Raw genomic sequence first — 26,454 nt, 5'->3', positions numbered from 1 at the left:
AGCTCGGGGCTTCTGGCTAGAAATTAGACTGTATGCTCCTTGTGGGCAGGGAATGTGTCTGTTTAGTGTTATATTGTACTCTCCCAAGTGCTTAATACAGTGCTTTGTACACAGTGAGCACTCAATAAATACAATGAAATGAACGAATGCATGAATGAAAGTTTTGGGCAGGAAACGTGTCCACCAAGTCTGTTATACTCTACTCTTCTAAACAGTAAATACAGTGGTCTGCGCACAATTAGCGCTCAATAAATATGATTGATTGAGGAAGACCTTCCAAGATAAACTCAAAGAGTATTCAGGAAGAAGATTGAGGTATTATACCCCTGCCAGGGTCCAAAGAGGATCTTCAAGGGCAGACCTGTTGCTTCTAGCAAGGGTTAAGTGGATGTCCTGTCTCATAGGTGCCACCACCCTGAGGCTCCTTGCACTAGATAACCTGCATTGCTCTCTGGTAACACTGCTTTCCCTGAGGGAGCCCAAGAGGCCAAGAAGGTAAGCAGACACCACCGCCTATCACACAGTTTCTTGTGTCCAAACCCCCATTCTTTCTTGTGTTCAAACCCCATTCTACCCCCCAACCCTCAGGGTGGGTGACCCTCAGAGAGGATTCTGAAAGTTTTCTCAGGCAGCATCAACTACTACACCATCTATCTTGCCTTAGAATCAAGGATGGGATCCTTCTCTTTTGACTTAAAGCTATACTTTTTTTTCAAGTTGTGGAAAAATGGGTCCAGAGGCATCTCACTCAGGTCACAAAATCCTGAGGAAAAAAGAAATTGTTCATGCCTTTGGTAAACACTGAGTTGTGTTTCTAATTGTCACTCTGCACAGTGACAGAACTGTTGAAGAGTAGTCAGCTGTAGAGGGAACTGTGATGCCAGTGCCATTGGGTTGTAAGGTTGATGGGGCTCTCCTGCATGTCCAGATGTGGTTAAAGTGAGGAGATGGAGGAAATGAAGTGACTTTGCTAAGCTTTTGAAATGTGAAACTCCTTTGTGTTTCCTCATGTGGCGGGTGTGTACTAACATGGTGGATTCCTCCAGGAGGAAACAAACTGAATGTGATATCAGCTTCAAATACCGGAAACCCCTGCTTCATTCTGTGACATGTCTAGAGCAGCGTGGTTTAGTGGTTAGAGTACAGGCCTGGAATTCGGAAGGACATGAGTTCTCATCCTGGCTCCACCGCTGGTCTGCTGAGTGACATGAGTGAAGCAAATCACTTCACTTCTCTGGGCTTCAGTTACCTCTTCTCTAAAACAGCGATTAAGACTGCGAGCCCCAGGTGGGATGGGGACTGTGTCAGATCTGATGAACTTGTATCTACCTTAGTGTTTAGTACAGTGCCTGGCACAGAGTGAGTGCTTAACAAATACCATTAAAAAAAAAGAAATTGAGTCTAAATGCCACATCCCTCATGAAGTAGGCTTAGGATCCTGCCACCATTCTGCCAAATGGCCTTCCCCGACTAAGCCCTCCTTTTCTCTCGTCCCTCTCCCTTCTGTGTCGCTGTTTTGTTCCCTTCATGCATCACCCCTCCCAGCCCCACAGCACTTATGTCCATATCTGTAAGTTATGTATTTATATTAATGTTTGTCTCCCCTCTAGAACTCTAAGCTGTCTGGGTAGGGAATGTGTCAGTTTATTATTATATTGTACTTTCCCAAGTGCATAGTACAGTGCTCTGCACACAATAACTGCTCAATATATACGATTGAATGAACGAATGAATACCTCTGTGAAGCCAGGCTTGCACTCTCATCCAGTAAGTTAGTTCTCCCTGCTGATCACACCTGAAGTCAAAAGTACTTTTCCAGACAGGTGTCTTTTGGGCACTACCCAAGGGCCCTTAGCAGATGTGGAACAGCCACTCTGTCATTCTGTCAAATGAATTTATTCAGCATTTAATATGCTGCAGAGCAGTGTACTAGCCCTTGGGACAGTACAATATAACAGAATTAGCAGACGTGTTCCCTTCCTTTAAAGAGCTTCATTCTAGAGGGGAATGTGTCAGATCTGATGAACTACTATTACTACTCCTGGAAACTAACTTCCCAACAGTAGTTCATTTCCTGCACCCCTGGATTTCTAGAGAGTAGAGCCTCCTTTTGTCTTTCAGAGGTGATCATAGCTGCTTATTTCAGGGGAGTGAAGTCCTACATACTATTTTCTTTTTCTTTTTTTGGTATTTGCTAAGCTATTACTGTGTGCCAGGCATTGTACTAAGCCCTTGGGTAGATACAAACTATTCAGGTTGGACCAAGTCCTTGTTCCACATGGGGCTCACAGTCTTAAACCCTATTTTTCAGTTGAAGTAACAGAGGCCCAGAGAAGTGAAGTGACTTGCCTGAAGTCACATAGCAGATAAGTGATGGTGCCAGGATTAGAATCTAGGTCCTTCTGACTCCCAGGCCTGGGTTCTATCCTCTAGGCCAGGCTGCCTCTGCTCCAGACATCGAGATGGAGGGAACAGAACTACAACCTGCCCCTCAGCAGGTGTGTTGGGATGTTGGTGGTGGGGGCTCTCTGGGTGAACCCCGTCACAGTTCTGCCCCTCTCTTCTGAAACTTCTGGAATGTGGAATTCACTGAAGATGTCCCAGATCTGCTCCTTTGGTAGACCATATTAGTAGGATTTACTGAACACTTACTGTATGCAGAGCACTGAAATAATAATAGTAATAATTATGGTATCTGTTAAGTGCTTACCATGTGTTGGGCACTGTCTTAAGCACTGGCATTAGATATAGCCCCTGCCCCACAGGGGGCTCACAGTTTCAATCCCCATTTTACAGATGAGGTAAGTGAGGCACAGTGAAGTAACTTGCCCAAGGTCACACAGCAGACAAGTCATGGAGCTGGGCTTGGGAGAGTGCAATGCAACAAAGCTGGTAGACCCATTCCCTGCCTACAACAGCAAGAATTAGCTGCGGGAAATGAAAGGGACAATGACGAGCCCTCTTTGGGTTGAAGAATGCAGTTTTAGATGTTAAAGCTAGATGAGTGTGTGATAGGAGTGTGAGAAGCAGCGCAGCCTGGTGAATAAAGCATGGGCCCGAACATCAGAAGAACCTAGGTGGCAATCCAGCTCTACCTCTTGTTTGCTGTAGGATCTTGGGCAAATCACTTAACTTCTCTGTGCCTCAGTTACTTCATTTGTATAATGGGGATTAAAACTGTAAGCCCCACGTGGGACAAGAACTATTTCCAACACAGTTATCTTGTATTTATCCCAGCACTTAATGTGGTGCCTGGCACAAAGTAAGTACTTAAGGAATACCACAATTATTATCATTACTATGATCATCTTGTTGTTCGATTGTAGGCTGCTGGAGGGTGGAAGCCATGTAGTTGAGATGGATTGTATGGTCCCAAGCTCTTGGCTGATACCCAGTCGAAGAAACTGACCGACTTGTGCGCTTGCGTGGTGAGAAATATAAAATTCGGTGTTGTGAGGCTTTGGGTTTGAATTCTGAGCCTGACACTTGCTCTGGCATATGACCCTGGTTAAGTCACTTCACCTCCTTGTGCCTCAGTTATCTCTTCTGTAAAATGGAGCCAAGATATGTCTGCTCTCTTCCTCTTAGAATGCGAGTCCCATGTGGAACAGGGACTTACCTGATGGGATTATCCTACCCCAGTGATCGACATGGTGTCCACCAATAATAAGCTCCAAGTCGATGCCTTCAGGCTATATTTGGTGCCAAGCCCTCATTTTGAGGGGCACGGCCTCGGGCTGGTGGTCATGTAGTGTCCAAGGCCATAGGCTATCAGGAAGGCCAGTGGGATGGCTGGATGCTTCAGAAACCTGCATCAACCTGCAAAAGACCCATATAGTCGTGGGGCAGGATGAACAGTGGAACTCTTAGAACGATAGTGACTGCTTGGGCACTAAAGCCCATTGAGGAAGTGGCAAAAGTAACCTTGTTGAGGGCAGGGAATGTGTCTGTTTACTGTTATATTTTACTGTTCCAAGCACTTAGTAAAGTGCTCTGCTCACAGTAAGGACTCAACAAATACAATTGACTGACTGAAGTAAACCTCAGTGATAGGCTGGGGAGAATGTGGGGTTTGTGTGAGGAGTGCATCTCCTCAGGCAGAAGTGGTGGGTGAGAGACAATTCCCATCCCCCAGAGGAGCCATCATGGCTAGCTTTGAGCCCATTTCCATTGCTGCTGTTCCATTTGGCTTTCCGGAAGAATCCATCTTCCTAGCTGTGGAGCGTTGCAACAGGAGGGGCCAGTGTTTGTTCACCATTGCTGTGGCTAATGGGGATAAATATAAGGAAGAAATGAATGGAAATCCAAGGAATGTCTGCTGCATCTGCTATTTATTTAGTATGTTTTGAAAAGGGGATACCCTCTTGTTGTTGATGGAGATTTAGTTTGAGCCCTGTAAGATGCTCCTCTGGACTGTAAGCATCTTCATCAAACATCAGTAGTATTTATTGAGTGCTTACTGTGTACAGACTGCTGTACTAAGTGCGTTTTTATGGTATTTAAGCATTTTCCATGTGCCCAGCACTGTACTGAGAGCTGGAGTAGGCACAAGCACTTACTGGCAGGAATTATATTTACTGACAGAGTTGTATTGTATCCTCCCAAGATCTTAGAACAGTGCTCTGCATACAGTAAGCACTCGATAGTTTTTTAAATGGCGTGTGTGTGCGTGTGCGCACGCACACGTGCTCATGAATGATGTTAGGGGTTGGTTGCTAGCTGGGTGGGTTCATAAAACAAAGGTTGCCCCTATGGATGCAGAATTTGGTCCTGGAAATGATGTTTGGGTGTCTGTGCAGGACACAGGTTCTTTTTGATTGGATGGTGGGACTGAAGACCCAGGGCCCTTAATTTTCTTGACAGGTCAAAGTCCTGCCTTGAGAGTACCCCTCCACATCCTCATTCCCCAAAGAAGGGGCTCCTCTGTGTCTGACAATGGCTTCTGGGGAAGCCATTTAGGTGGTTCTTTGTCAGGAATAAGGCATGGGTTGCCACTTTCTACTTCACCCTCTGCTGAGAAATTGTTATGTGGATTTTAGTAGGAGATTCATTCATTCATTCAATTGTATTTATTGAGCACTTACTGTGTGCAGAGCACTATACTAAGCACTTGGAAAATACAATTCAGCAAAAAATAGAGACAGTCCTTGCCCACAAAGGGGTCAGCACCTAGAAGGAGGGGAGGGCTATTGTTCTTGTCTGTCCATCTCCCCTGATTAGACTGTAAGCCTGTCAAAGGGCAGGGACTGTCTCTATCTGTTACGGATTTGGACATTCCAAGCGCTTAGTACAGTGCTCTGCACATAGTAAGTGCTCAATAAATACTATTGAATGAATGAATGAATATGAAAACAAGTAAACAGGCATCAATAACATCAATATAAATAAATGGAATTATATATATATACAACATTAATTAAAATAAATAGAATTATAAATATGTACATATATACATAAGTGCTATGGGGCGGGGAGGGGGATTCAGGAAAAAGAGTGAGTTGGGACGATGGGGGGGAGCAGAGGAAAACGGGGGCTTAGTTTGGGAAGGCCTGCTAGAGGAGGTGAGCTTTCAGAAGGGCTTTGAAGGGGGGGAAGTATAGTAGTTTGGCGGATTTGAGGAGGGAGGGCATTCCAGGCCAGAGATAGGATGTGGGCCAGGGGTCGACGGTGGGCCAGGCGAGAATGAGGCACAGTGAGAGGGTTAGCAACAGAGGAGCAGAATGCTCAGGTTGGGATGTAGAAGGAGAGAAGGGTGGTGAGGTCAGAGAGGGCAAGGTGATGGAGAGCTCTGAAGCCAATAGAGAGGAGTTTTTGGTTGATAGGCAACCACTGGAGATTTTTTGAGGAGGGGGTTGACACGCCCAGAACATTTCTGTAGAAAGATAATCCGGGGAGCAGAGTGAAGTATAGACTGAAATGGGGAGAGACAGGAGGTTGGGAGATCAGAAAGGAGCCTGACACAGTAATCCAGTTGGGATATGATGAGCTATTGTACTAACGTGGTAGTGGTTTGGATGGAGAGGGAAGGGCAGATCTTGGCGATGTTGTGAAAGTGAGACCGGCAGGTGCTGGTGACAAGTTGGATATGTGGTAAAAATGAGAGAGTGGAGACAAGGATGACATTGAGGTTGTGGGCTTGTGAGTTGGGAAGGATGGCTGTGCCGTCCACAGTGATAGGAAAGTAAGGGAGAGGACAGGGTTTGGGAGGGAAGATAAGGAGCTCAGTTTTGGACATGTTGAGTTTTAGGTGGCAGGAGGACATCCAGGTGGAAATGTCCTGAAGGCGGGAGGAGATGGAAGCCTGGAGGGAGGGAGAGAGAACAGAGGAGGAGATGTAGAGTTGGGTATCATCCGCATAGAGATGATAGTTGAAACTGTGGGAGCGAATGAGTTCACCAAGGAAGTGAGTATAAATAGAGAACAGAAGGGGACAAGAACTGACTCTTGAGGAACCCCTCCAGTTAGGGGATGGGAGATGGGTTTCAGTGAGAAGAGACACAGTGAGGCACAATGCAACTTATCGCAATAGATAAGTTGCATTGACATTCAAGCATACTGGCTGGGCACCTGAAAATGCAGGCAGTGTATTAGAAATTGACTTCTGGGCAATGTTCAAGGGTGCTTGATATCTCTGGTCTCAGAAATACCAGCACTTCAGGCCTGATATTTGCAGGAGGAGGAGGAGGGAGAGGGAGAGGAAGGAGTCTCAGGTGGGAAGAGGGCTCCGGTATGAAGAGTTGGGCATAATAGAGCATAATAGTGAAAAATCCTCTCATTGGAAATGCCTTGCACAGCTCTAGCTCCCATAGAGGAACCCTTTCATTTCTGTTAGGGCATACTCCCAGGGGAGTGGGACATTAGTGTCAACACTGACTCTGTGTGTGTGTGTGTGTGAGAGAGAGAGAGAGAGAGAGAGAGAGAGAGAGATTAGGAGGCCATTTCTCTTTGCCGCTGTCTCTTCTCCCCCGTCTCGCTTGCTCACCTCTGGGTAGGATAACTAGAGGGAAAATCTGACCGGCTATTACTTTCTAAACTGAAGCAGCTCAACATTTCATCCTGGACTTGAAGACCATCCTTTTGCAGTGTGGGTACAGGCAAATCAATTCTCAGACTTGCCCACCACTAAACCATGGAGCATTGGTTCACATTGCCCCCACAAAGGAAGGTGTTGTGTGTGCGATGGGTTCTCTGACACCCGGTCCCTCACCCCCAAGCCCCTCTCCGCCCATCCCTCTTCCCCCTCTCTCCCTCCCTCCTCTCAGTGGGATGATTTGGGAGAAAAACTGACCGGCTATTACTTTCTAAACAGAAGCTGCTCAACACTTCACCTTGGACTCGAGGACCTTCTCAATCCCTCAAAAATGGACCTTCACTCCTTTGAGACTACAGATTGCCAGGTACCCCCTCCTCCTGCTCCCCTTCCTCCTCCTGCTCCTCCTCCTCATAATAATAGTAATAATAATAGCAATAAAGATGGTATTTAAGTGCTTACTATGTGTAAAGCACTTTTCTCAGTGCTGGAGTAGGCACAAGCTAATCAGGTTGGAGACAGTTCCTGTCCCACATGAGGCTCATAGTCTTAATCCGCATTTTACAGATGAGACAACTGAGGCACAGAGAAGTGAAGTGACTAGCCCAAGGTTGACATTTGGATAAGCTGGAATTGGAAACCAGGTCTTTCTAACTCCCAAGTCCATGCTCTGTCCACTAGGCCATTCTGCTTCCTTCCTCTTCCTCCTCCTTGTGCTTCTCCTCCTCCCCAAATCTGTCAGGATGCTGTTCTGTCCTGTCTTTCTTGAACTCTCAGCTGCTTCTCTCACCATGAGCCACCCTGTTCATCTGGGAACACTACTTACTCTCACTTTCCCCAACACAGCCCCCTTCTGGCCTTCCTCCTCTGGCCTCTCTTTTTTGCTCTTCCTCTGACACTTCCTCTGCCTCCCTCTTCTTACCAGTAGGTGACGCCTAAGGTCAGATCCTCTTTTATTCTCATGCTGTGTCCACTCCCTTAGACCTCAGGTAGTCCCACAGATACCCACTACCTGACCTCACTCTTCTCCCCCTACAACTCAGTCCACACACCTCACTCTTAAGGTGACCTACTCACTGGACCTCTCCTGTTCTTTCACACACTCATGCTCGCTCACTCTCCTCCTGCTTACTGTTTTTACTTTGACTCCAGACCTTCTCATACAGCAGAACACTGCCTTCCATCTTTAAGGATCTTCTGAGATGACAGATGACTTCTTCTCTGGGAGGCAAGGCATGATAAATCTTTCATCTCTCCACCCTATTCCCCCCTACCCCAAACTGTCACTTTAGTGCTTTTATAGCTTAAAGACTTGGGCATTCACTAACCTTAAGCACCTAAACACTTAAAATTACCGAACAGTATGAAGAAGTCCTAGAATATGACAGGTACCTGTCTCCCCAGCTCGACTGTTATCTCCTGAAGGACTTGTCTTGATTTCATTGGCTCAGACTACCCAGGATAAAGGGCTCTAGCTCTTCCACCCTAAAACCGTGGTTGTCATTTGGATCATCCTTTTAGACAAATCATTGCTTGTGTTCACAGGGGAACTGAGAGGAGAGGTCAGGTGTCTAAAGAATTGACTAGGTCAAGACCGACCATCCACCGGCTGTTCCACTGGATGCAAACTTCTTGGAGTAACCACGGCCACGGGGACCTTCACAGTGCAGCATGGATCTCCTTCGCCTCTGATGTCTCCCTCGTCTCTGGAGTCTCCCACACCTCAATATACCTAAAATAGAACTCTTTATCTTTCCACCCAAACCCTATATATATCTGCTATTTATTTTTTATTAATTTATTATAATATCTGTCTCCCCCCTCTAGCATTAAGCTCACTGTGGGAGAGCACTGTGTGTCATGATTGTTCATTCAGTCATTCATTCGATAGTATTTTTTACAGAGCACTGTACCAAGCTCTTGGAAAGTACAATTCAGCAATAAAGACAGACAATCCCTGCGCACACCGGGCTTCAAGCTTGTTATGCTGTACTCTCCCTAGTGCTTTGTTCAGTGCTCTGCATACAGTAAGCATTCAGTAAAAATGATGGATTGGCCCAGATAGCAATGGTGAGTATTGATTGCTGGGGCTCCTGGGGCCACAAGTGGATCATGGGACTAGGGGGCTTGGATAATTATGGCCCCTGGGAGCCAAAGTAGGTTATTTCACCCCTTGGAGGCCCAAGTGATTTATTATGCACCCCGGGCAGGTTGGCAATTGGTTCTTTGGGGTCCTCAGGGGCTGGAGTGAGTCACTGGGGCCCCCGAGGCACTCAGGTGTGTTATTATGCCACCTGTGGCAGGGGGAGTGACATGGGTCTGGTTATTGGGGCTCTTGGAGCCTCAAATGGAGTATTGAGGCCACTGGGCACCAAAGTGGGATATTGGGACCCCCAAGTGCCCAACTGAATTATTGGGGTCCCTGTAGGCCCGAGTGGGTTATTTGGGACCCCAGGGCCCCAAATGGCTTATTGGGCACCCAAGTGAGTTACTGGGACTCCTGGGAGCCCATGTGGCCAACTGGGACCCCTGCGGGCCAAAATGGATTATTAGGACCCCCAGGATGACAAGTGATTATTACGCCCCCACTCCCCCCGGGGGAAAAGAAGATTGATTCTCTGCCGGGGGAGGGGGCACCAGAGGGCGCTAGAGAGGCGCAGCTACCCAGACCAATGCCTACAGCCACGAGGGGCTGATAGAGAAGCACACACAGCTTCACAGAACAAGCCTACTGCAGTACCATTCTATCCTGCCACCAGGCGGCGATAGAGAGGCGCAGCCTCCCAGTATAATGATGAGTGCCACGAGGGGGCGAGAGAGAGGTGCAGCTCCACTTGAAGGTTACCTAGTCCCACCAGGGAGCCTGCTTTCTCTAGGGGGCGATAGAGAGAAGCAGGTGCCCAGAATTCCTATTAGTGCCACCAGGGGGCAGGCTGCCGCTCTCAGACCCGAGGGTGGTTCTGGTTCCAGGGGCCAGGGGCATCTTCCCAGAGCAGCTACAGTTCAGAACTTCTCCTTAGCCTCGAGAATCATCTCTCTTACACTGTAGGCAGAGTCACCTCCCAGATTTCCCCTATTACGGAGTGGGTTGTATGGCTAGGTCAAAGGGAAAGGGGTATATATGTGTGTGTGTGTGTGTGTGTATTTGGGTGAATAATAGCAGGGAAGAAGATAATAATGTTGGTATTTGTTAAGCGCTTACTATGTGCCAAGCACTGTTCTAAGCGCTGGGGTAGACACAGGGGAATCAGGTTGTCCCACGTGGGACTCACAGTCTTAATCCCCATTTTACAGATGAGGTAACTGAGGCACAGAGAAGTTAAGTGACTTGCCCAAAGTCACACAGCTGACAGAAGAGTGATGAGGTGGCTGCCACTCATGGGAGAACAGGGGCCTGGGCTCTGTGCAGCAAGCTAGCTCTGTCTGACTTGCTTGGGACTCAGAAGACCCAGGGTCCTTAATTCTATAGATGGGTTAAGCCTCCCTGGAACTGTAGTCCTGTCTGCAGGGTCAATTCACAGCCTCAGTCTCCAGAGAAGGGGCCTGTTTGGGCTCTATGCAGAAGTTTGTGGGATCCACTCTTAGGAGGAGGATGGGGTATCTATCAGTGTCTCTACCTTATTTCTCTCTGAGAATCAGAGTTGTGCAGACTCCTACCTGAGCTCAAGTCATCAGGAGTGTGGACTGGGAGGACAGACGGCAGGTATTAGAGTAGAAATTTAATTCTATCCAGCATGCGGTTCTGCACTTTCAATCAATCGGACTGATGGAGTGCTTACATTGTGCAGACCACTGTACTAAGTGCTTGGAGGAGTTCAGTAAGACAGACACATTCCCTGCCCATGACAACATGGCCTAGTGGAAAGAGCACGGGCTTGGGAGTCAGAGGACATGGGTTCTAATTCCGGCTCCACCACATGTCTACTGTGTGACATTGGGCAAGTCACTTAACTTCTTTGTGCCTCAGTTACTTCATCTGTAAAATAGGCATTAAGAATGTGAGCCCCACATGGGTCAACCTGATTACCTTGGATCTACCCCAGTGCTTAGAACAGTGCTTGGCACATAGTAGGTGGCTGACAAATACCTTAATAATACCTCAATATTGTAATTCCCCAGCACATCCTATAGTGCTTTGCACATAGTACATGATCAATAATTATCAGTATGTTTTCAACTCATTCTCTCCTTAGTGCATGGAACTTGGGCCTGGGAGTCAGAAGGTAATGGGTTCTAATCGTGTCTGCCACTGGTCTGCTGTGAGGCCTCGAGTGAGTCACTTCACTCCTCTGTGCCTAGTTACCTAATCTGTATAATGGGGTTTGAGACTGTGAGCTCCACATGGAACAAAGACTGTGTCCAACCCAATTTTCTTATATCTACCACAGTGCTTAGTACAGTGCTTGGCATATTTCAAGTGTTATAGAAATACCACAATTATCCTTTATTATTAAAATTATTATTAACTACCGCCCTCTGTGCTCACAACCACTGCATTTCTGTACAAAAGATTTATAGTTTACAAATAGGCAAATAAATGCTACAGGGAAAATAGCAAATGTCCAAAGATCACAAGATGCAAAGGTGTAGATGATGCACAAAGGCGAAGGAGCGAGAATGGGGAAAGAGGGCTTAATCAGAGAAGGACTCTTGGCGAAGTAGCCACCATAATAATGCTTTGACGAGGGGGGAGCGTGGCCGTCTGGCCTATGGGAGCGGGAGGGGGGTCCAGACCAGCAGAAGGAAGCCTGGGGAGAAGAGTCGGAGGCAACGTAGGCGAAATGGAGGTCCAGGGAGGAAGCCGGCGCAGTAGGAGCAAAATGCCACCAGGTGGCGATAGAGAAGCGCGGCCGCCCAGAATCACCATCTGGAAGAGAAGCAGCTCCGCCTCGTGGCTACAGCCCTGTCCTGCGCGTCAGAAGAACCTGGCTCCTAATCCAGCCCCTGCCACTTGTCCTTTGGGAGACCTTGGGCAAGTCAGTTTATTTCTCTGAGCCTTAGTTACCTCATCTCTAAAATGGGGATTAATGCTTGTGAGTCCCATGTGGGACGTGGACTGTGTCCCACCTGTTGAACTTCTTTTTATCCCAGCCCTTAGAGAGGCGCAGCTTCTGTTGTTTACAGAATAAGCTAACTGCAGTACTATATGTTTCTGCCACCAGGCGGCAATAGAGAAGCGCAGCCACCCAGTATAACGATGGACGCCACCAGGGGGCGAGAGAGGGAGATGCAACTCCACTATTCTTTCATTCATTTATTCATTCAATTGCATTTATTGAGCGCTTATTGGGTACAGGGCACTGTACAAAGCGCTTGGAAAGTACAATAAAGCAATAAAGAGAGGCAATCCCTGCCCACAACGGGTTTACAGTCGGGGGGTGCTGGGGGGTGGGGAGAGACAGACATTAAAAAAGTAAACAGGCGTTAATATAAATAAATAGAATTATAGATATATAGATATATACATAAATGTCGTGGGGTAGGGAGGGAGGATGAGCAAAGGTCGAGGTGAAGTGGAAGGGAGGAGGAGCTGAGGAAAAGGGGAACTTAGCCCCAGAAAGCATCTTGGAGGAGGTTAGCCTTCAATAGAGATTTGAAGCCGGGAAGAGTGATGATTGTTTGGGGGATCTGAGAAGGAAGGGCGTCCCAAGCCAGAGAAAAGACATGGGTAGGTGGTGAGACAGGCAAGATTGAGGCCCAGTGAAAAGGTTAGCACCAGAGGAGCAGAATGTGCCGGCTGCGATATAGAAGGAGAGAAGGGAGGTGAGGCAGGAAGGGGCAAGGGGATGGAGTGCTTTAAAGCAGATAATGAGGAGTGTTTGGTTGATACGGAAGTTGATAGGCAACCACTGGAGATTTTTGAGGGGGGGGGGATGACATGTTCTGAACGTTTCTGTAGAAAGATCATCCAGGCAGCAGAGTGAAGTATGGACTGAAGTGGGGAGAGGCAGAAGGTTGGGAAGTCAGACAGGAAGCTGATGCAGTAAACGAATCAGGATAGGATGAGTGATTGTATTAACGTGGTAGCAGTTTGAGTGGAGGGGAAGGGACAGATCTTGGCAATGTTGAAGGGGAACATTGAACCTATAGCCTTGGGGAGCCAGAGCAGCCTTGGGGAACCTAAAGCTTCCGGTTGCCAGATCCCCAGGATGCTGGAGCTGCCTTGGGAACCTAGATCCTCTGGGACCTGGAGAGGGGACCTGAGGCACCTAGAACCTTGGTGATCTAGAACCTCAGGAACCTAGCGCACCCAGACGCCGGAGCTGCCTCGGGAACCTAGAGCCTCGGGGCGACACAGCAGCCTCGGGAACCTAGAGCCTCGGGATGCGAGAGCCCCAGGATACCAGAGCCGCCTCGGTAACCAATATCCCGGCTAGATTACTATGTAAGCCTGCTCTCTGATCTCCCTTCCTCCCGTCTCTCCCCCACTCCAGTCTATTCTTCACTCCGCTGCCTGGCTCATCTTCCTGCAGAAACGCTCTGGGCAAGTCACTCCCCTTCTTAAAAACCTCCACTGGTTGCCTATCAACCTCCACACAAAACCAAAACTTCTCACTCTAGGCTTCAAGGCTCTCCATCACCTTGCCCCCTCCTACCTCTCCTCCCTTCTCTCTTTGTACTGCTCACCCCGCATGCTCCGCTCCTCTGCCACCCACCTCCTCACCATCCCCCGTTCTCGCCTGTCCCGCCATCGACCCCTGGGCCACGTCCTCCCGCGGTCCTGGAATGCCCTCCCTCCTCACCTTCGCAAACTCTCTTCCCCTTTACAAAACCCTACTTAAAGCCCACCTCCTCCAAGAGGCCTTCCCATACTGAGCTCCACTTTTCCCTCTGCTTCCTCTGCTCCCCCTCTACCCCCCTTCCCCTTTCCTCAGCTAAGCCCTCTTTTCCCCCCTTTCCCTCTGCTTCACCCCCTCTCCCTTCCCCTCCCCTCAGCACTGTACTCGTCCGCTCAACTGCATATATTTTCATTACCCTATTTATTTTGTTAATGAGATGTACATCGCCTTGATTCTATTTATTTGCTATTGTCTTAATGAGATGTTCATTCCCTTGAGTCTATTCACTGCTATTGTTCTTGACTGTCTGTCTCCCCCGATTAGACTGTAAGCCCATCATAGGGCAGGGACTGTATCTGTTACCGATTTGTACATTCCAATTGCTTAGTACAGTGCTCTGCACATAGTAAGCGCTCAATAAATACTATTGAATGAATGGAGCTCCAGGATGCCAGAGATGCCTTGGGAACCTAGAGCCTCCGGGACCTGGAGCGGGGACCTCAGACACCTAAAACCCAGTGATCTAGAACCACACAAGTCTAGAGCCTCGGCGATCTAGAACCCATGAATCTAGAGCTTCGGTGATCCAGAACCTCAGCAGTTGAGCCTCGGAGTGCCAGAGTCCCAGGATGCCAGAACTGTCCTTGGTAACCTAGAGCCTCTGGGACCTGGAGCGGGAATCTCAGACACCCTCCAGCACTCCGAGAAGCCCAGTGATCTAGAGCCTCACGAGTATAGAACCTCGGTGATCTAGAAGCTCAGAAACCTAGAGCACCCAGATGCCAGAGCCGCCTCGGGAACGTAGAGCCTCGGTTCACCGGAACCCCAGGATGCCCAAAACCACCTCGGGCATTTGAGCATTTAAGAGTCGGAGCCGCCTCGGGAACCTAGAGCATTTGGGAGTCGGAACCGCCTCGGGAACCTAGAGCCTCAGAGTGCCGGAGCCCCAGGATACTAGAGCTGCCTTGGGAACCCAGAGCCTCTGGGACCCGAAGCGAGGACAGCAGACACCTAGAACCCAGGGACCCAGAACCTCACGAGCCAAGAATATTGGCGATCTAGAACCTTAGCAGTCCAGAAACTAGGTGATCTAGAACCTCACGAGTCTAGAACCTCGGTGATCTAGAACCTCAGGAACCTTGAGCCCCCAGATGCCAGAGCCGCCTCGGAAACCTAAAGCCTCGTGGCACTGGAGCCGCAGGATGCCACAGCCACCTCGAGAAGCTAGAGCTTTTGGGAGTCGGAGCCCTCTCGGAAACCTTGATCCTCGGGGTGCCTGAGCCACCTCGGGAACCTTGAGCCTAGGAGCGCCGGAGTTCCAGGATGCTGGAACTGCTTGGAAAAGTAGACCAGACACATCTCCGGCCCTCTGAGAACCCCGGTGATCTAGAACCCCACGAGTCTAGAACCTCGGTGATCTAGAACCTCACTCATCCAGACCATCGGTGATCTAGAGCCCCAGGGACCTAGAGCCACCAGATGCTGGAGCCGCCTCGGGAACCTAGAGCCTCGGGTGCCAGAGCTGCAGGATGCCAGACATGCCTTGGGAACCTAGAGCATCCGGGACTGGAGCTGGGGCCCCAGGAACCTAGAACCTCGGTGATCTAGAATCACAGGAACTTAGAACACCCAGACCCCAAAGCCACCTCGGGAACCTAGAGCATTGGGGCACCGGAGCCCCAAGGATTCCAGAGCCACATCGGGAACCTAGAGCTTTTGAAAGTCAGCGCTGTCTCTGGAACCTAGAGCCTCGGGGTGCTGGAGCCCCAGGATGCCAGAGTTGCCTTGGGAAGGTAGAACCTCGGTGATCAAGAATGTCCAGAACCTAGGTGATCTAGAACCTCATGAGTCCAGAACCTCGGGGATCTAGAGCCCCCAGCGGCCAGAGCCTCGGGGCACCAGAGCCCCAGAACGCCAGGACCACCCCGGGAACCTAGAGCTTTTGGGAGTCGGAGCCGTCTTGGGAACCTAGAGCCTCGAGGCGCTATAGCCGCCTCGGGAACCTAGAGCCTCGGAGTGCCAGAGTCCCAGGATGCCAGAACTGCCTTGGGAACCTAGAGCATCGGAACCTGGAGCGGGGACCTCAGATACCTAGCACCCCGGCGATCCAGAACCCACGAGCCTAGAACCTCGATGAGGTAGAAACTCAGCGGTCTAGAACCTCGTTGATCTAGAACCCTGCGAGTCTAGAACCTCGATGATCTAGAACCTCAGGAATCTAGAGCCCCAGAGGCCAGAACCGCCTCGGGAACCTAGAACCTCGGTGCACCGGAGCCCCAGGATGCCAGGGCCACCTCGGGAACCTAGAGCCTTTGGGAGTCGGAGCCGCCTCGGGAACCTAGAGCCTCAGGCGCCGGAGACACCTCGGTAACATTGAGCCTTGGAGTGCTGGAGCCCCAGGATCCCGGAACTGCCTTGGGAACCTCAGGAACCTAGATCCCCCAGGTGCCAGAGACGCCTCGGGAACCTTGAGGCTCGAGGTGCCAGAACTGCTTTGGGAACCTAGACCCTCGGGGTGCCGGAGCCCCAGGATACCGGACCTAGCTAGCCTTGGGAACCTAGAGCCTTGGGGACCTAGAGCGGGGACCACAGGCACCTAGAACCTCGGAGACCTAGAACCTCAGGAACCTAGAGCACCTAGATGCCAGAGCTGCCTCGGGAACCTGGAGCCTCGGGGCAATGGAGCCGCCTTGGGAACCTAGAGCCTCTGGGTGCCAGAGCCCCAGGATACCGGAACCGTCTTGGTAACCTAGAGCCCCCAGAGGCCAGAGCCGCCTCGGGGACTTAGAGCTTCAGGTACCGGAGCCCCAGGATGCCAGAGCCGCCTCAGGAGCTCGGCGATCTAGAACCTCACGAATCTAGAACCTCACTGATCTAGAACCTCACTGATCTAGAACCTCAGCCATCTAGAACCTCGGCGATCTAGAACCTCGGCGACCTATAATTTCACTGATCTAGAACATCAGTGATTTAGAACCTCGGCAATCTAGAACCTCACGAGCCTAGAACCTCGGCTATCTAGAACATCAGCGATCTCACGGATCTAGAACCTCACGGATCTAGAACCTCACGAGTCTAGAACCTCACTGATCTAGGGCTCGGCGATCTAGAATCTCGGCGATCTAGAACTTCACCGAAACCAGAACCTCACAAATCTAGAACCTCGGCGACCTAGAACCTCACTAGTCTAGAACCTCACCGATCTAGAATCTCGGTGATCTAGAACAACGACAATGTAGAACCTCACGAGTCTAGAACCTCACGAGTCTAGAACATCACTGATCTAGAACCCCCGGAAATCTAGAGCCTCACTGTTCTAGAACCTCACTGTTCTAGAACCTCAGTGATCTAGAACCGCACGAATCTAGAACCGCACTGATCTAGACCCCTCCCGGCGATCTAGAACCTCACTGGTCTAGAGCCTCGGCGATCTAGAACCTCAGGAACCAAGAACCCCCAGAGGACAGAACTGCCTAGGGAATCCAGAGCTTGGCGATCTAGAACCTCACTGATCTAGAACCCCACGGGTCTAGAACCTCGGAAATCTAGAGTCCCCAGAGGCCAGAGCCACTTTGGGAACCTAGAAGCCAGTGATCCAGAACCTCACGGGTCTAGAACCTCAGTGATCTAGAACCTTAGGAATCTAGAGTTCCCAGAAGCCAGAACCGCCTCGGGAACCTAAAGCTTTTGGGAGTCAGAGCCGTCTAGGGAACCCCAGCAGTCTAGAACCTCGATGACCTAGAACCTCACGAGTCTAGAGCCTCGTTGACCTAGAACCTCACGAATCTAGAACCGCGAGGATCTAGAACCTCAGGAATCTAGAGTCCCCAGAGGCCAGAGCCGCTTTGGGAACCTAGAAGCCAGTGATCCAGAACCTCACGAGTCTAGAACCTCGGCGATCGGGAACCTCAGTGATCTATAACCTCAGGAATCTAGAGCCCCAAGAGGCCAGAGATGCCTCGGGAACCTAGAGCCTCGGAGCACCAGTGCCCCAGGATGCCAGGGCCACCCTGGGAACCTAGAGCTTTGGGGAGTCGCAGCCGTCGTGGGAACCTAGAGCCTCGGGGCGCCGTAGCCGCCTCGGGAACTAGAGTCTCCGAGTGCCGGAGTCCCAGAGCCTCCTGGACCTGGAGCGGGGACCCCAGTGGTCTAGAACCTCGTTAATCTCGTATCTTGGTGATCTAGAACCTAAGGAATCTAGAGCCCCCAGAGTCCAGAGCCGCCTCGGGAACCTAGAGCCTCGGGGCACCGGAGCCCCAGGAGGCCAGGGCCACCTCGGGAACCTAGAGCTTTTGGGAGTCAGAGCCGTCTAGGGAACGTAGAGTCTCGGGGAGCTGGAGCCCCAGGATTCCGGAGCTGCCTTGGGAACCTAAAGCCTCCGGGCCCTGGAGCAGACACCGCAGACACCTAGAAACCAGTGATCCAGAACCTCCCGAGTCTAGAACCGCGGGAATCTAGAACCTCAGGAACCTAGAGCCCCCAGAAGCCAGAGCTGTACCGGGAACCTAGAGCCTCGGGTGACCGGAGCCCCAGGATGCTAGGGCCACCTCGGGAACCTAGAGCTTTTGGGAGTCGGAGCTGTCTCAGCAACCTAGAGCCTCGGGGCACTGCAGCCGCCTCAGGAACCTAGAGTTTCGGAGTGCCGGAGTCCCAGAATGCCAGAACTGCTTTGGGAACCTAGAGCCCCCGGGACCTGGAGCGGGGATCTCAGACACCTAGAACCTCGGTGATCCAGAACCTCACAAGCCTAGAACCTCGGGGATCTAGAACCTCGCAAGTCTAGAACTTCAGTGATCTAGAACCTCAGGAATCTAGAGTCCCCAGCGGCCAGAGCCACCTCGGGAACCTAGAGCTTCGGGTACTGGAGCCCCAGGATGCCAGGGCCGTCTCGGGAGCTTAGGGCTTTTGGGAGTTGGAGCCGCATCAGGATCCAGGACCCCAGCAGTCTAGAACCTCGATGATCTAGAACCTCACGCGTCTAGTACCTCGTTGACCTAGAGCCTCACGGGTCTAGAACCTCGGTGACCTAGAACCTCGGTGATCTAGAACCTGAGGAATCTAGAGCCCCCAGAGGCCAGAACCGCCTCGGGAACCTAGAGCCTCGGAGAGTCGGAGTCCCAGAGCCTCCAGGATCTGGAGCGGGGACCCCAGCGGTCCAGAACCTAGTTAATCTAGAACCTCATGAATCTAGCATCTCGGTGATCTAGAACCTCGCGAGTCTAAGGACCTCGGTGATCTAGAACCTCAGGAATCTAGAACCTCATGAATCTAGCATCTCGGTGATCTAGAACCTCGTGAGTCTAGGACCTCGGTGATCTAGAACCTCAGGAATCTAGAGCCACCAGAGTCCAGAGCGCCTCGGGAAACCTAGAGCCTCGGGGCACCGGAGCCCCAGGATGCCAGGGCCACCGCGGGAACCTAGAGCTTTTGGGAGTCGGAGCTGCCTCCAGAACCTAGAGATATTCTTATCCCTTCTGGACCCACACCCCATCTGGACATCCTTCAGCACTTTCCCCAGACCCTTATGCTCTATGTCCAGGCTCCATGCACAGAGGCCCTGCCCAACTCTTGCTCCCAAGCAGGCCTGGGGAAGGGGCCTGAGGGGTCTCCGCTCTTCTCCACCTCCCCCCTTCCCCTGCATGCCCTCCCAACCCCCAACTTCCACGAGAACCTTGGGGCCAGAGATGTTTCAGGGAGACGGCTGATATGTATCTTCTTATGATAAAAGAGTCGCTGCTGAGAAACCCCAAATTCCTTGATTGTCTAAGGAAAGAACAGAGCCTGCAAAACCCAACAATTAACCATTTCTACAGCTGTCTTGCATTCAGAGCTCCCTTCCCGAGTCCCGTCTGGTGATAGGGGGTGGCAGTGAGCAGCCCCTCCCTGCATCCCATCTCACAGATACCACACCAGGGTTCCAGAGACCCCAGTCCCGCTTACTGCCAATCCATCATATGTATTCAGCACTTACTGTGTGCAGAGCACTGTCTTACGCAATTGGGAGACTACAATAGAACAGACACAAACTGCCCACAGTGAGTTTACAGTCTACTAGCCCTAACCGACCCATCCTAGGCCCAACTGGAGGGGTTTCTGACCCTGAGAAGGCAGGGAAGACCCTCCGCTTCAGGGTCTCCTATCGGACTATAATACTGGGGTTGGGAATCTAGGTAATAGGAAGAAGAATGGTATTTACTAAGAGCTTACTGTGTGCCAAGCACTGTAATAAGCACTGAGGTAGATACAGGATAATCAGGTTGTCCCTGTCCTGTGTGGGGCTCACAGACTGGGAGGGGGAAGCGGCATGGTCTAGTGGATAGTTTCATGGGCCTCTAAGTCAGAAGGACCTGAGTTCTAGTTCCGGCTGTGCTACGTGTCTGCTGTGTGACCTTGGGTAAGTCACTCTACTTCTCTGTGCCTGGGTTGCTTCATCTGTAAAATGGGGATTGATTGTGAATCCCATAGGGGACATGGATTGTGTAAACCTGATTAGCTTGAATCTATCTCAGGTACAGTACCTGGCACATAATGTAGGGAGAAAAGGGATTGAATTCCCATTTTATACACGAGGAAACCAAGTGACTTGCCTAAGGTCATGTAGGAAGCGAGTGCCAGAGGTGGGTTTAGAACCCAGGTCCTCTGACTCCCAGGCCCGGGTCTTTCCATTAGGCCATGAAGCTTCCCTAGTCAATGACTTCTGATCCCTGGAGTTCTCCCGCCAACCTTCAGTTGGTTCTATCTCCCTCTTCTTCCCTGAGACCCACAGGGCTACTCTAAAATTCCAAAGCAGGCTATTTAAAGAGCCTTCTGGTTCTGACTTGGCAGCAGTCATTGCCCTCCCCGACAGGCCTTGTGGATTTCTACAGTTGGTTTCACCTGGGGTCTTTCCCTGGCAGAGATTCCAGCCCTTCCTGTTCTCAGGCCACCAGACTCTTGCTCATTATGGGCAGGGGATGTCTACCACTTCTCCCTGTGTCTGCCAACACCACCAGCTCACTAGGTTTGTTCTTCTGTTATCTTAGCAGAGACATGAGTGCTGGGGATGGGGGGTATTGAGGAAGAGGAGCAGTTGTTTGGTGGTTCACATGGTGCCATGCTTCATTCAGTTCATTCAGTTGTATTTATTGAGTGCTCACTGTGTGCAGAGTACTGTACTAAGCGCTTGGGAGATTACAATATAACTAAACCCATTCCCTGTCCACAACGGGCTTACAACCTAGAAGACAGACATTAATATAAATAAAATTACAGATCTAAGTACTGTGGGGCTGGGGGGTGGAGGGATGAATAAAGGAAGCAAATCAGGGTGAGGCAGAGGGGAATGGGAGAAGAGGAAAGGGGGGTTTAATCAGGGAAGGCTTCTTGGAGGAGATGTACCTTCAAAAAGGCATATGCTGGTCCCCTGCCTCAGCCTCCCCCCTCAACCTGGCGGTCTCTCCCACGGTCAGTCGATCCCCTGCTCCACAAAGTGAGGCTCTCAACTCTAGGCCACAGTTGGAAACCTGGTCTCTGCTAACCATCCATTCCACTGCTTGAAGGCTTTTTGCTTAAATTGTTGGTTTCTTGAATGGCTGGAAATATTGACTGTCAGCCCTATTCAACCCTATTTGTTTCTATCTATCCCAGTGCTCAGTACAGTGCCTGGCACATATTAAGTGCTTACCAAATACCACAATTATTATTATTATTATCTTTATTACTATTATTATTAACTACCCCATCTGTGCTCACACCCACCCACATTTCTGTGCACATAGTGCATAGTTTACAGATAGGCATATCAATGCTGTAGGGAAAATAGCAAATGACCAAAGAGTGTAGGCGATGCAGAAGGTGGCTCGGTGGAAAGAGCCCAGGCTTGGGAGTCACGGGTCATGGGTTCTAATCCCAGATCCGACGATTGTCAGCTGTGTGACCTTGGGCAAGTCACTTAACTTCTCTGTGCCTCAGTTACCTCATCTGTAAAATGGGGATGAAGACTGTGAGCCCCACATGGGACAACCTGATTACGTTGTATCTGAGAAGCAGCGTGGTTTAGTGGAAAGAGCCTGGACTTTAGAGTCAGAGGTCATGGGTTTGAATCCCCACTCTGCCACTTGTCAGCTGTATGACTGTGGGCAAGTCACTTAACTTCTCGGTGCCTCAGTTACCTCATCTGTAAAATGGGGATTAACTGTGAGCCTCATGTGGGACAACCTGATTACACTGTATCTACCCCAGCGCTTAGAACAGCGCTCTGCACATAATAAGTGCTTAACAAATACCAACATTATTATTACCCCAGTGCTTAGAACAGTGGTTGGCACATAAGAGAAGCAGCGTGGTTCAGTGCAACGAGCACGGGCTTGGGAGTCAGAGGTCATGGGTTCGAATTCCGGCTCTGCCACATGTCAGCTATGTGACTGTTGGCAAGTCACTTAACTTCTCTGTGCCTCAGTTCCCTCATCAATAAAATGGGGGGATTAAGACTGTGAGCCTCACTTGGGACAACCTGATTACCCTGTATCTTAGAACAGTGCTCTGCACATAGTAAGAGCTTAACAAATATCAACATTATTATTATTATTAGTAGTAGTGATAGTAGTAAGCGCTTAAAAAATACCAACATTATTATTACTAGACGGGAGAAGGAGCAGGGGGGAAGAGGGCCTAATTGGCGAAGGCCTCTTAGTGGAGTTGCGACCTTGTTAGTGTTTGAAGGAGGGGAGGCAGGGAGTGGTGGTCTGGCCTATGTGGAGAGGGAGGGAGTTACAGGTCGGGGGAGGCCGTGGGAAAGGAGTCGGAGGCGACACAGAGGAGCTCGAGGCCGAGGGAAGAAGCCGGCGCAGTAGGAGCAAAGTGCCACCGGGTGGCGATAGAGGGGGGGCCGCCCAGAATCAATCACCTTGTGGGAGAGAAGCAGCGCCGCCTGGTGGCTACAGGCCGGGCCTGCGCAACAGAAGAACCTGGCTCCTGATCCAGGCCGCTCGGCTTCTCCGTTGGGTGATTTGGGATAAATCACTCACTTCTCTGAGCCTCAGTTACCTCATCTTTAAAATGGGGGCTAAGATTTGTGGCACCCATGTGGAACGTAGAATGTGTCCGACCCGATGAGCTTCTCTCTTACCCCAGCGCTTAGTTCAGTGCCTAGCACATAGTACATGCTCCAGAAACACCATGAAAAAAACCATTATTGCCACCCGGGGGCGGTAAGAGAGATAGGTGCAGCTTTACAGAGCAACGCTTAGTACCACCATGGGACAGTAGAGACAAGCAGCCTCCCAAAACAAGCCTAGTGCCATACCATACTACTACAATTAGTACTAATAATGATGGCATTTGTTAAGCGCTTACTAATAAAATAGCTAAATAAAATAAAAACCTAAAATAAAGTAGAATGCAACTACAGACCGCACAATAAAATCCAATAAAATAGTTTAAAATAAAAGTTAATATTAAAATCACAAACATATAAAATTGGCATATAAACCTATACAACACTCATTCCATTGAACATAGACATGGTTAGATGAATGGCTTTATGAACGCAAACTGATGATAACACTATAGACCCACCTAAAAACTTTGAAAGAAAATTCCTTCCAACTTCAAAGCAATTTCACTTCCTGTGCTTTGTTTAAGAATGTCTGACGCACTGAGTATGCAGTCACTGGATAGTATATTCCCTCTACTATTCCCTCTATCTATATCTATTCCCTCTACTCCCTCTACTCCCACCCCCCACATCTTAGCAGCTAAATCCTCTTTTCCCCCCATTTCCCTCTGCTCCTCCCCCTCTCCCTTCCCATCCCCTCAGCACTGTACTCATCCGCTCAACTGTATATATTTTTATTACCCTATTTATTTTGTTAATGAGATGTACATCACCTTGATTCTATTTATTTGCTATTGTTTTAATGAGATGTTCATCCCCTTGATTCTATTTATTGCTATTGTTCTTGTCTGTCCGTCTCTCCCGATTATTCATTCAATATTCATTCAATAGTATTTATTGAGCGCTTACTATGTGCAGAGCACTGTACTAAGTGCTTGGAATGAACAAGTCGGCAACAGATAGAGACAGTCCCTGCCGTTTGACAGGCTTACAGTCTAATCGGGAGAGATGGACAGACAAGAACAATGGCAATAAATAGAGTCAAGGGGAAGAACATCTTGTAAAAACAATGGCAACTAAATAGAATCGAGGCGATGTACATTTCATTAACAAAATAAATAGGGTAATGAAAATGTATACAGTTGAGCGGACGAGTACAGTGCTGAGGGGATGAGAAGGGAGAGGGGGAGGAGCAGAGGGAAATGGGGGGAAAAGAGGGTTAAGCTGCAGAGAGGTGAAGGGGGGGTGGTAGAGGGAGTAGAGGGAGAAGGGGAGCTCAGTCTGGGAAGGTTTCTTGGAGGAGGTGAGTTTTAAGTAGGGTTTTGAAGAGGGGAAGAGAATTAGTTTGGCGGAGGTGAGGAGGGAGGGCATTCCAGGACCCCGGGAGGACGTGGCCCAGGGGTCGACGGTGGGATAGGCGAGACCGTGGGACGGTGAGGAGGTGGGCGGCGGAGGAGCGGAGCGTGCGGAGTGGGCGGTAGAAAGAGAGAAGGGAGGAGAGGTAGGAAGGGGCAAGGTGATGTAGAGCCTTGAAGCCTAGAGTGAAGAGTTTTTGTTTGGAGCGGAGGTTGATAGGCAACCACTGGAGTTATTTAAGAAGGGGAGTGACATGCCCAGATCGTTTCTGCAGGAAGATGAGCCGAGCAGCGGAGTGAAGAATAGACTGGAGCGGGGCGAGAGAGGAGGAAGGGAGGTCAGAGAGAAGGTTGACACAGTAGTCTAGCCGGGATATAACGAGAGCCCGTAGCAGTAAGGTAGCCATTTGGGTGGAGAGGAAAGGGCGGATCTTGGCGATATTGTAAAGGTGAAACCGGCAGGTCTTGGTAACGGATAGGATGTGTGGGGAGAATGAGAGAGACGAGTCAAGGATGACACCGAGATTGCGGGCCTGAGAGACGGGAAGGATGGTCGTGCCATCCATGGTGATAGGGAAGTCTGGGAGAGGATCGGGTTTGGGAGGGAAAATGAGGAGCTCAGTCTTGCTCATGTTGAGTTTTAGGTGGCGGGCCGACATCCAGGTGGAGACGTCCTGGAGGCAGGAGGAGATGCGAGCCTGAAGGGAGGGGGAGAGGACAGGGGCGGAGATGTAGATCTGCGTGTCATCTGCGTAGAGATGGTAGTCAAAGCCATGAGAGCGAATGAGTTCACCAAGATTAGACTGTAAGCCCATCAAAAGGCAGGGACTGTCTCTATCTGTCACAGATTTGTACATTCCAAGCGCTTAGTACAGTGCTCTGCACATAGTAAGCGCTCAATAAATACTATTGAATGAATGAATGAATAATGAGGCTGGCCAGTTACAGATGAGATAACTGAGGCACAGAGAAGTGCAGTGAGCAGACACATGACATCTTGGTCCCTCCTCTGCACGCTCAAAGTGGAACCTGTTCTATAGTTCTAAGATTCTGAGGGGCCTTGGGTGGCATGTCTCAATCCCAAGGCATTCTAGGAGTGGAGCCCAGAGAACCCCACAGCAGACCTGCTATGGGGTTCGGGTGAGTCACAGGACTGCAGACAAGGTGGCCAGTAGAATGGCCATTTGTCCAATCTGACCTCTAACCTAATTGGATTCACAGCTGACCTGGCAATATGGTACGAGTCAGTACCGAACGCCTTCCTGTCCATCATTTTTATTTTCCGTGCCCAGAATCCCTCCACTCCTTTACTCTGATTACTGAGTTCTGAGGCTTGGAAGCAGAGTTCGTTCCTCTGTTGACCGTAGAGGGGAATACCACTGGAGAAATGCTCAAGATTCAGGTGGACTTCCGAGAAGCAGTGTGGCCTTGTGGAAACAGCCCAGGCCTGGGAGTCGAAAGACCTGAGTTCCAAGCCAGACTCTGCCAAATGCCCACTGGGTGAACTCGGGCAAGAAGTGGAGCTGTTTTCCTTCCTATTTAGACTGTGAGCCCCTAAGAAGACAGGGACTATGTCGAACCTCATAGTAAACGCTTAACAAATATCATAAAAATGTGTTCCATGAGACATGTGACGCCCCAGGCATCAGCTTGGCACATAGTAAGTACATAGTACAATGCTTGGCACATAGTAAGTGCTTAACAAATATCATTATAATAATATCATTATTATTCTCTGTTAGTTCAAGATCTGCAAGGGCCATCAGTGGCCTCCCTAATGACCAGCCTTAAAGCTGACCTGCCCTTCCTTCCTGTCTTTCCCCTGACTCCCTGCCTTTTCCTTCCTCTCTCCCCAAGCTCCTGGATGAAGAGCCCGCCTGATGATGACCTCCTCTACTTACTTCTTACACCAACAGTCCTTCCCCAGAAACTGAGCGGGACAGAAGGAGGAAGGAGAGAAGCAGCGCAGCCTAGTGGAAAGGGCCCAGGCCTGGGAGCCAGAGAATCTGGATTCCAACTCTGGCTCCACCACCCATCTGCTGTGTGACCTTGGGCAAGCTGCATCACTTCTCTGGACTTCAGTCATCTCATGTGTAAAATGGGGGAATTTGGACTGTGAGCCCTTTGTTGGGCTGGGATTGCCTCTATCTTGCCTAATTGTACATTCCAAGGGCTTGGTACAGTGCTCTGCACACA

The 26,454-nt window shown here is 50.0% G+C and overlaps 1 long non-coding RNA gene across 2 annotated transcripts in view; it reads left to right on the top strand.

Moving 5' to 3' along the window:
* The window catches only part of LOC114811075, a 34,488-nt gene extending 25,642 nt beyond the window's left edge, over positions 1-8,846 (top strand). For both annotated transcript variants that reach the window (XR_003758773.2, XR_003758772.2), the window contains 3 exons: positions 405-495; positions 7,310-7,397; positions 8,576-8,846. This is a non-coding gene — a long non-coding RNA (uncharacterized LOC114811075). The remainder of the gene's footprint in view (positions 1-404; positions 496-7,309; positions 7,398-8,575) is intronic.
* Positions 8,847-26,454: the final 17,608 nt, after the last annotated feature.

Source organism: Ornithorhynchus anatinus, chromosome 4, assembly GCF_004115215.2.
Source record: "Ornithorhynchus anatinus isolate Pmale09 chromosome 4, mOrnAna1.pri.v4, whole genome shotgun sequence".
Classification (NCBI taxonomy): domain Eukaryota; kingdom Metazoa; phylum Chordata; class Mammalia; order Monotremata; family Ornithorhynchidae; genus Ornithorhynchus; species Ornithorhynchus anatinus.
This window is presented reverse-complemented; position numbering and strand designations above follow the sequence as displayed.